Below are 7,934 nucleotides of genomic sequence, written 5' to 3'. Positions count from 1 at the left end.
ATGACATTTCAGTTTGTTGCCTCTTTCTCCTGCCAGATCATTATACCGGTCAATACTTTGACTGAAGTCAAAGTTTATTGACTGAAGTCTCCCTTCCTACCGAACAGAAAAGTTTAAAGACGTCTTATCCAGTGTGTATATTTATGAAATATATGAATACAAATGTAAGTCTACCTTGCTGTTTCAGACAAAATGTTAATATCAGCACTAACATTTTCAGACTGACAATAATGATTTTTGACCAATATGAGACAAATTCCCAGCGAGGCTTCCCAGCATGGTTTCCAGCTCTAAACTATATTGCCACAGCATTCACCTTCCTGCCTTTACAAACCTGCTCATCTATGTTTGCTTTGTGCACTGCTGTCTCTTAGTATTCTAAAGCATTAAGAGTTCCTTTCACCTGGAACTAAGTCCTGTTCTCCTTGGGTCAAAATGTTGACATTTAATTAAAATTTTGTCTTGTTATAAACGTTCAGTAATTAATTAATTTAATGTAAAAAAGGGAGTGGCTTTCAGTAGGATTGTAACTGTTCTCCGGTATAGGTTTTCTCTAGGTTTTCTGGTTCGCTCTCACAGTGCTAGAAATGCTATTTATTTTTTAGTAATTTTTGGATATCACATTCCAGTCATATGACTGAATTCGTCACCTAAAGACAAGTAGCACCTTTTCTCACTGAGAACAAACAGACATGTCTCATGTCTCTCCTCCTTCACCGATCACAAACTATGAACCCCCACATAATACTGAAATTAACAAATGCTTGACATTTGCTCCACAACCAATTACTCAGTATCCAAGGCTGAGCACATGTTTAATCAACATTCATATCCCCTAGGGACGGACAGTGACTTCTCTGCTCCACCACCTCAGTCACATTAAGCCCTGTCCCCTGGGTTCTCTTGGCAGGCATCACTGTTACCTTCAACCAGACTCAGCTGGAGATGGTATCATCCCCTCCTCCTCCTTCTAGGTCCCGCTTTGCACATGGTGGTGCCAAACAAACTGCATGGGGGTGGCTGTAACTCAGGAGGTAGAGCAGGTCATCTACTGATTGGAAGGTTGGTGGTTCGATCCCTGGCTCCCCCAGTTTGTATGCCCAAATATCCTAGGGCAAGATGCATCTATCGGAGTATGAATGTGTGTGAATGGTAGATAGTAAGCACTTAAAAGCATAGAAGAATGGGTGAATGTGGCATGCTGTATAGAGCACTTTGAGTACTCCAGGAGGGCAGAAAAGCGCTATATAAGAATCAGTCCATTTGCCATGTTGGCTAGGGAGCAAAAGATTGATTCACCTACCAAAAAGGGCTTAAGTGTACTAAGTAACCAAGTCCTTATTTAGGACAAAGGACTGCTGAGGTTATTAATTCTGTTACAAAGATTATAAAGGGCAATGAACAAAAGCATTAGTTACAACAGCATGAGCCACATCCAAACTAGCATTGTGTGTGCGTGTGAGGAGACAGAGAAACAGAGACAGAGAGAGAAGAGTAAAGACTCCTGCATGCCTTCCTCACAGTAGGAAGCCATGCAGGACCGATGACTCCACAGCATCTGGGCTGTGCCAGGCACATGCATGAGAGCTTTACAAAAATACAAGTATGATAATGAGTCCTTATCTATGTGTTAGCAGTGAGTCTTCCAAAGCCTTATATAAAATCCTTACAAAAATCTTTTTACACCAAAATTATTGTGTATATGTAGGTTGTTCCTGCTTCTGCTGTTTGTTTATATAATGCACAACATGCTACCATAGCAACTGACTTTTTTCTCAGTGTTAGCAGGTGAGTTTGATCTGGCACCTTTTAGACTGAAACATACAGTGTGTAAGAGTGCACGAAGGAGCACAAAGAATGTGCAGAATGTGCAGTCTGAAATAGATAGGAGACTGCAAAATGGTATCTGCAGCTAGGTAGTCTGCAGGATTACTATTAGAAACCAAGAGAAAAGTAGACAAGTGTACTGGGAGGCTTGGTGTACAGCAAAGACAGAGGTGGTAAATGAAAAGTCTTATAGGGAGTTGTGTGCGAGGTTGGGGATTAAAGGAGAATTGATTGGAATTGAATGACTGGCAGAGCAGGTTAGAGAGATAAATAGACTTTTCTACTCCTTTTGAGCACTTAAAGTGCTTTATACAACATGTCTTACTCACCCATTCACACGTGCTTTCTAATGTTCACACACATTCACGTTCCGATGAACACAAGAGGCGCAAGGTAAATTTAGGGTGCTGACTGGAGCAGCCAGGAATCAAAATCAGAATAATCTTTATTTGTTATGCACACAAGTTGTGCACACAAGCAAGAAACTCTGGTTCAACTTTGCTCTTTTCATCCAAGAAAAAAAAATAGAAACATTCGGTCAAATAAAGTCTTAAAAAACTAAAGAAACGATAAGTGCAAAACTGAGTAGTGGGATGTGATGCCCCCTTAGCCTCACCTGCTGCTGCCTGTCCATCAGGAAGCTGGTAATCCACTAAAAAGTGAAGGCGGGGACAGTGTTAGCTTTCGGTGGAAGACATCTGGGATTATGGTGCTAAAGGCAGAGCTGAAGTCCACAAACAGTATCCTGGTGTATGTCCCAGGTTGGTCGAGGTAATCCAGTATGTTGTGCAGTCCCAAAGCACTTCATGACTACAGACATTAGGGCGACAGGCCTGTAGTCACTTAATCCTGTGATGGTGGACTTTGTTGGGATCAGAATGGTGGTCGAGCGTTTTCAAGCAGGAGGGCACTTCACACAGCTGTAGAGATGTGTTAAAGATCCAGGTGAAGATGGCGGGCCAGTTGGCCGGTAAAAACTTTCAGGCACGAAGGGGACACACCAACAGCCTTCCTGGTTTTCTGTCTCAGCAGCCACATCCTCTTTGCAGATCCTTAGTGCAGGTAGGGGGATCAGACAGGAGGGGTGAGGGCTGGAGGTAGTTGTTTTGTGTAGGTGTGAGGCAAGGGTGAGCAATTCAATTAAATTCTGTTCAAATCAGTTTTATTTACATAGCACCAAATTACAACAACAGTTGCCTCAAGGCGATTTATCATATGACCCCCTATGCACAAGCGCTTTGGCGACAGTGGGAAGGAAAAACTCAGGGAGGGACGGCCATCTGCCACGACTGATTGGGGTAAGAGAAGGAAGATAGGATACAAGACATGCTGTGGAAGAGAGAGAGATTAATAACAAGTGTGATTCAGTGCAGAGAGGTCTATTAACACATAGAGAGTGAGAAATGTGACTGAAGAAGAAGAAGTGCATCATAGGATGCAAGGTAGCACGAAGGGAGGTTAGCCAACTATTAGAGCTGCAGAAAGGTGCGATGAAGTAGGTGCCTAGGAAATACAGGAAGCTGTCCATACCTGAGGCCTTGGAAACTGCCAAGGAAACACTCACAGCCTTGGCCAGCCCGCTTGAAGAGGTACACCAGAGAGATAGAAGGCAGGAGAATAAACCAGCTATTCTCCACAGAACCAGCACTCTCAGTGGCAGGGGAATGTGGTAGGGGTGTGGTCCATGGCTCAGTTGTAGGGGAGGGGTTGTGAGCTCAAGGGTCAGTGCCAGGGAGGTTGGTGGTTGCAGGTGTGTGGGGTCTGGCTAGAATACCAGAGGTGCAAAACACCAGCTACTGGCAGACTGAGCAGTCAGCCAAGATTGCAAGACTAGGCTGAGCAACCTGTGCACTGCCTGGATTGACTACAAAAAGGCCTATTACTCAGCACCCCACACCTGGATCCTGGAATGCCTAGAACTATACAAGGTCAACAGGACCCTAAGAGCCTTTATCAGGAACTCAGTGAGGATATGGTGTACAACACTGGAGGCCTACTTCAAGCCCATAGTACAAGTCACCATCAAGTAAGATGCTCTGTCCCCACAATGATCTCACTGAATGGCATGAACCCCGTCAGTGAGATCATTGACAAGACTGGCTACAGATACCGACTACGGAATGGAGCAGTTGTCAGCCACCTCCTGTACATGGATGACATCAAGCTGTATCCCAAGAGTGAACGAGACATCGATTCACTGATCCACACCACCAGGATGACATCGAAATGTTATTCAGACTGGAGAAGTGTAGTGAGATGATAACAAAGGGAGGGAAGGTAATCAGAACTGAGGGGATCAAACTACCAGAAGACAACATTGCAGACATATAGGACAGCTAGAAGTACCTGGGGATCCCACAGGCAAATGGGAACCACGAAGAGGCCACTAGGAAAGCTGCACCCACCAAGTATCTGCAGAGGGTCAGGCAAGTCCTGAGGAGTCAGCTGAACAGTAAGAACAAGATCCAGGCTATCCACACCTACGCCCTGCCCGTGATCAGATACCCTGCTGGGATAATAAGATGGACAAAAGAGGAGATAGAAGCCATTGACATCAAGACAAGTAAGCTCCGGACCATGCACGGAGGGTTTCACCCCAAGTCCAGCACCCTGAGGCTGTACACTAAGCGGAAGGAAGGAGGCCGGGGACTAGTGAGTGTCAGTACCAGAGTCCAGGATGAAACAACAAACATCCACGAATACATCAGGAAGATGGCCCCAACCGACTGTCTGCTCAGTGAATACCTCAGGCAGCAGAAAGCCAAGAAAGAGGAGGGAGAGGAGGAGCCATCATGGAAGGACAAGCAAAGTATATTAATCTGTCCCACTCCCATTTAGCTGGCAACCATAAAGGAAGTCGAAACATAATTATATTATTCACAAGAACCTAACGCATAATGTAATGCAGTTTGATCACAAAATGCATTCTAGCAAGGACATGAAGGCTACCACACATTTTGTATGAGCAAACTGTTCTTATTTGTATGGTATATCATATATTTGTAATTAAATGTGATGGATTTTTTTCCATGCAGTATTTTTTTCCATGCAGTATTTTTATGGGGGCAGTGGCTTAGCACCCTCTATTGATGAGCCGCTACTGGTTTGAACAGGTAAAGATGTGACACCACAGTTCACCAAATAGATGAAAAGGTATAAAATAGTAATATAAAAAAGCATCAGAAGTACAGATAATGTTTTCGGTAGACAAATATAAAGGACTAACTATATTGCAAACATGGACAAAAGTAGCCAGTATTCCACATTATCTATATCCAATTTGTGACACACCCCCTGGCAACACCATACAGCTACGGGAAGATATTGGCGTGCAAAGCCTACACCTACAGACTACCAATGCACAAGCATGCCAGGTACATCAACTGCATGTTTGCAACATTTTACAGATATTACTGGGCCACATGTAATGATGGCACTTGGCCAAGCATGAGTAAAATGGAGACTCTTTTAAATATGGGTACATATTACACTCTTGAAATATGACTGACCTTAATAGTGGATTATGCTCTCTGTGGTACCTTCAGAATTTAGCACACATTGGTGGTTAGTGAATATCATCAACAAGATCATTCAGATAGTCTTCATCAAAACAAGCTGTTATATAACTTTAAATGTGTGTTGTCTAGGAATTGCCAGATTACTGATCAAACACAGCATTACATCTGCATGTATATGTGGTGGAGATAACTGGATGTGTCAGCGAATGATGGATGACCAGGCGTATATGCTGCTTCCCTGAACTCCTATACCATTGGCCCAAACCCCCATCCATCTGAGTCTGCCTGGCTAATTCATCTGTCAGAGGAAGGCCGTTTTCTGTGCATTTAAGGTTATTTTATTACTTCATTATAAACAAGGATTTGGTATTCCCACCACACTGCGCACCAGTCCAGATAACTGCAAAACACTCAAATTTAAGTGTAAGAATATATAATTTCCACTCTTTTTGTCTTCCTGGGTTTAAGTTTATTTTTTAGCCAAAACTGTTATTTTTAAATCAAATAGGCATACATATCACCACAATTACTGGAAGAAATGAACGCAATGAGTCCCCTATTTACAAGTGGATGCTGTGTCTGTGATGTGTGTGGGGTTAATATGAGGCAGACTTTTGAGACTGTGATGTGCTTTAGGAAACAACACATGGAGACAAAGACAGGGCCACCGTCATCATTAATCTTAGTCATTGGTTAAGGCTGGCCCAATCTGCCTGACCAGGGCAGTGACAAATGCCACTACTGGACAGGGGCATTGCATCTCCCTGGTTTCATTTCCCGTTAATGTCACATCCATCACAGCCAGCCCTCTCCTGCCATGTCGCAGGAGATGAAACTGGTCATGGATAAGAATTAATTGGAAGGACAAGAGCGAGTTGATTTAGTGGAGCAGTGTCTGGGCTCAGTAAGTCTCCAACTTACAGAGCAATGAAGTTTTGTTTTGTTTTATTTTTGGTATTTGTTATTTGGTTGTTTTTGTGTGTGTGTGTGTGTGTGTGGGTGGGGGTCGGGGGGCTTTTGTAGTCATATTTGGTTAGTGTTGGAAATTGAGGAGAAAATCAGCTTTATATTTTATAAAATTCTATTTGTGACTAACTAACTCAGACAAATTTAAAGTAGCCTCTTAATAATAATTTTATAAATAGTTATTCTGTGTGAACCCAGTTGAGGCCAATTTTCAGTGACATACTACTGCCCTCTTGTGATAAAAGTATGAAACCAAGCACAAGATCATCACTGTGTCCTAATGGTATTCCCCTTTACTTATCAGAGTAGAGGATTACTCAGTTTCAGTTCAGGTAAATTCAATTCAGTTTTACTTGTCAGTGTCACTGTTTTATTTGACATATTTTGTTAGAAACATGAATTAATTCAACATCTTGCTGTTTGCTGCATAACCTTAATGGAACAAGCTTAACCAGAGCCCTGTATTTGAGGAGTTTCTGCTCTTTCATTTGTATAACCTCTCTGTGGGTTTCTCAGATCTAGGAAATATTATAATATGTTTTCCCATCATACCATGCCCCCTGCTGATCTGTGTCCACAATAGCTCTCGGGTGAATCAGGCTGGTCAAACAGTGAACCATGAAGATGTGGGTCACAGCTGTGCCCGCTACCCCTGGAAACATCTTCTTGTCAAATCTGCATAAATTATGTAATTTGTTTTTACACAAGAACCGGGATAAATGATTATACAAATTTTTGGATTAAAATATTTGAATACACACACACACACACACATACAATTGATATTCCCACTACAGAACTGAATTGCCTGTGCATTGGGTGCATATGTTTGAATCTGCAAGGCACATCTTGGAACATATCTGAACATATCTGAATGGGAACATCTTTGTTCTTTGGAGAGTTTTGTATGAGTTGTAAGTTGGGGCTTTTAGTCATTTTGAAGGTATTTAAGCATATTTGTGTCCATAAGTCATATTGATTCTGATACTGATAAAAGTACAAGGTAAACTGAGTGAAAGTTCATCCTGGACATATAGACCCTGCATGTATAACTGACTGTGACTGTGACAAATTATTATGATTATAATAATGATTCTGATAATGATCAGAATATGATAATGATTACATTGTTGTAAGGTAACTACAATATTAGTTAAAAAAAAATACAACAGATACACATATTTGTAGCTCAAATGTCAGTTAAATCTGTTCAATATCGGAACAATATGAGTATGGCACTTTAGCATTTCCTCACTGGAACCGCACACATGTGCTTTTAGTTAAACTGAATATATAAAAGTTGGGTTAAGGGCATTAAACTCAGATGCTTCATCAGACTTTAAGACTTTGAGAAATAACTGCACAGTCATCTGCTTGACATTGATATGTGTAAGAGCTTAATGGCATTGACAAGCACATCATATGCCAAATGGAAATTATGTCCTTCAAGTATCTCACAAACTGCAACAGGGAGAGGTAAGCACTGTAGCTCAATGAAGGTAAACAGAGGCCTGTAAGCTAGAGGAGAGTGCTGTGTGTCCTGACAGCAGTATGATTCTACTGACTGATTCGGTGGGGCAGCTCAGCCCCTCAGCCAAGTGCTAAGACATGCCCATCACTGTG

Source organism: Simochromis diagramma, unplaced genomic scaffold (assembly GCF_900408965.1).
Source record: "Simochromis diagramma unplaced genomic scaffold, fSimDia1.1 OVJJ01000746.1, whole genome shotgun sequence".
Lineage (NCBI taxonomy): Eukaryota > Metazoa > Chordata > Actinopteri > Cichliformes > Cichlidae > Simochromis > Simochromis diagramma.
The sequence above is the reverse complement of the archived record's forward strand: the minus strand, read 5'-3'. Positions refer to the sequence as shown.